This window comes from Triticum aestivum, chromosome 1D, assembly GCF_018294505.1.
Source record: "Triticum aestivum cultivar Chinese Spring chromosome 1D, IWGSC CS RefSeq v2.1, whole genome shotgun sequence".
In the NCBI taxonomy this organism is placed as follows: domain Eukaryota; kingdom Viridiplantae; phylum Streptophyta; class Magnoliopsida; order Poales; family Poaceae; genus Triticum; species Triticum aestivum.
In genome coordinates, this window is record NC_057796.1 from 49,556,877 (window position 1) to 49,560,427 (window position 3,551).

General features: G+C 39.9%; 1 long non-coding RNA gene across 1 annotated transcript; it reads right to left on the reverse strand.

Moving 5' to 3' along the window:
* Positions 1-499: 499 nt before the first annotated feature.
* On the reverse strand, positions 500-3,321 carry LOC123180209 (uncharacterized). The gene is made up of 2 exons (XR_006490765.1): positions 2,190-3,321; positions 500-822 (listed from the first exon to the last, which is right to left on the reverse strand). It is a non-coding gene; the product is annotated as an uncharacterized lncRNA (long non-coding RNA).
* Positions 3,322-3,551: the final 230 nt, after the last annotated feature.

Genomic DNA, 3,551 nt, shown 5'->3' on the forward strand with positions numbered 1-3,551 from the left:
GCAAAAATGTTTAATTTTTTGCCATGGCAAAAATGTAGTACTTTTGCCGTGGGAAAAAAATAAAAATGTCATGGGTACACAAGTATATTTAAGATGCTACATAGTAAAATTTGCCATGTTCTATAAAATGTAAATTCGCCATAATATTTAAATTGAAATTGCCATGGCAACTTAAAATAAAATTTGCAATGGCAACTTAAACTAAAATTTTCCATGTGAAATAAAAGTATTTTTGACATGGCAAAAATGGAGTTAAATTTGCCATGGCAAAAGTGAAGTAAAAATTTGCCTTGGCAAAAAATGGAGTTAAATTTGCCATGGCAAAAGTGAAATGAAAATTTGCCATGGCAAAAAATGGATTAATTTTGCCATGGCCAAAATGGAGTACTTTTGCCATGGAATAAATTGAAAAAATGGCATGGCTATACAAGTATACTTACCGTGCTATGTAAATTTGCCATCATATTTAAAACAAAATTGCCATGCTCTTTACTATAAATTTGCCATGGTAACTTAAAGTAAAATTTGCCGTGTGAATAAAAGTATTTTTTCCATGGAAAGAATGGAGTAAACTTTGCCAAACAAGGGCTTGACAGAGGCTGTGTATGCTCTTAACATTCAGAAAAATACATAAAAAAATCTGAAACCAATGCCACCGCTTGAATTGATTTGTAAAATACATACAAATACATAAAATACATAGAACATAATGTGACCATGAAAGTGATGTTCTAAAACATAATGCTAAACTATCTAGTAGAAGCCCAATTCTTGACCTCGCAATCAGCATGTGCCATGCATCATCTTTTTTTTCTTGGCAATCTACAACAACAAAGAAACAAGATCAGTAACTTATGGTAGAGAAAAACCAGGTTGATAGAAACGTAAAATTTAAAGAAGCAACATATAAAGGTTGAAGGTCATGCGATAATTATTCCTATTACATATATTTAGTGGCATGTTCTAAACCATCAACACTTTTCCACCTTGTATATGAAATGAATGACCTGATACAATGTGCATTGTGTAGTATTGCACAAATAATACTAACAAAGAACTAAGAAGATAGCTTGATTATGATACCTCTTTACCGTACTAAAATTTAAAGCTACGTTGTTTGTTGAATTGCAAACATAAGAAACCATAGAGGAGAAAACAATTGAAACTTCAATATCCAGCCATAAAGAATGCTTACAGACCCTTTTACATTTTTAGATGCACTATTTGCTCAACCAAATAGACAAGAAAACATGACATGCACAAATTGTACATTTACTAGTAGAAATAAAAACATATACAAAAAAAAGTAGTGGTGAAATTGAATGGAAAACATGTGCGTGCAGTTTGTTAGTTTGTCACCAAATAACAGAATGTTCACTTACAATATAGCATGTCTCATTTCTTGGTAAGATTGCAGAGAAACACAAATAACATCAATAAGCTCAAAAGCTACAGCCAAATTTATTACATCTTTATAGGAAAAAAGGTTGCCAACTTGCTTTTATAAGAGTGTATCCATTTGTCATTATGTAGTCTTCGGATGGAAACAAGATGTGCCCTGCAGTACTCACAAGTAGAGGTTACAATTCATTGCATTTAGAATTGATTTACCTCCATATTCCACAGAATTAGTTCATACTCTGATGAACCAAACGCACTCATGCTAATTATTTTTAAGTTATACAATGTACTACAACCAAGGTGGAGTGAATTGATATATACTCCCTCCGTCCCATAATGTAAGATGCCTTTTGACACTACACTAGTGTGAAAAAACGTCTTACATTATGGGACGGAGGGAGTAATATGTAAGCGCTTGATCGTTGGTGAGATATGGGCATGGTCCTGATGCTGACCTAGTCATTGTTTGGTAACTGCTACAGACTGCTAATCCCTAAGCTGAAGCGACCAAGCTATGAGGCATCATGCGCACGTAGCGACACCATGCGAGTGAGAGTGATGGACCCTACCGGCTAGCTGACTAGTCCATTGTGGCAACAACGGCGGCTAAACGGACAATGGTCGGCGACGGCAGGCAAGCGAACATCGGCAAGAGCAGCGGACAGCTTTAGTGTTCGCCCTACCCTAAATAAAATTTATCCTCGGCACACAACCATGGGCATACATGTGTGGACAAACAACAATCATAGTTTCCCAATAGGTTGAAATTTCTCAATATTAAGGAATACCTGATTCAACAGATGACTGAATCTATTCTAAGTCTGTCATTTTCTCTAGACCCTTCTCCTGCATTACTGCAACTTTAGTAACCATAATAATGTATGCTTGAAGGAGCTGTATCAAAAACTACAGAATAGTACTCCATTGGACTAATCTACAGTAAGAGAACAAATGTTAGACTAGGGGAGTATGTATATAACTTGGATCATAAAAGTTACAAAAACTGATGCAATAATAAGGGTTCAACTAACATGAAATATCTCTTTGCGGCGAACCAGAGGGAATTGCTAGATAATTACTACTCTTTTTTCTCCAAGTCAGCCACCTCAATCTTGACTGCTGAAAGTCTGTCCTCGGCAGAATATATTAAAAAAAGGAAACTTCCAAATAGCATACTTATTTTCCACTAGTCATAGAACTTATGTCAACTGTATTTTTCAAGGAAAGCATAAGATGAAATCACCGCCATATTACAAGCACAAGTAGAATCTCCATTCTGTTTGTGAAGATACAGGTTCATCAGTAGGCAACCAGCCACACATACCTTAAATTAAGTACTAACGCAGATCCCAGGGCCGATGGAGTGAACTGGAGGAAAGCAAACAGAGAGGGAAGAAAATAATCACCTTGGCGTAAAGGTTGCAGAAGCCCTTGACGAGGGTGAAGAACTTGGTGAAGCACTGCTGGAAGGCGTCCCTGAGGATGAAGAACAGGGTCGCTGGAGATGACGAACACGGACTAGCAGACGCAGATGGAGACGATGGAGCTGCAGATGGTCTTGCCGACGCCGCCCATGCCACCGACGAAGATCCACTCGAGGGTGTCCTGCTCCAGGTGGTTCCGCACCGTCAGGTCCGGCACGTCGCCGACCTGCACCATCGCCGCGGTCGACATCATGTCGCTCCTCCGATTCCGCGGGGTTGCCGTTCGGGGTGGGAGGGAAGGGTGGCGCCGGACTCATGAGGAAACCCTCGACGTCGGGATCGCGGAGCACGGTTGAGGCGCCCTGAGTGGGGAGGGAGGAGGGAAACCGTAGGAACCGGATCTGGCCTCGCACGATAGGACGAAGGTAGGCGGTGGCGATGTGGGTACTTTATCGCTAGGATGTGTTTCTTTTTTCTTTTTCAACAAAGTGGTCAATAGTCGTGCGAAGTGGGAAGTGGCAAGTGGGGACTTTAATCCTAGCAACGCATCGATGTTTCGTTGGAGGGAATGCGTGGCTGTAGGGGGTTCTCGTTGTAGTGGATCTTGTGAAAGTTTGTTCTTATCCCCTAACTGGGGATCTTGTGACAATATTTCACTACCGGAAAAATGGGCTTTCCCGAATGTCCGTATCTTTACTGAAAGTGAAACACCGGAAGCTTGGCAAA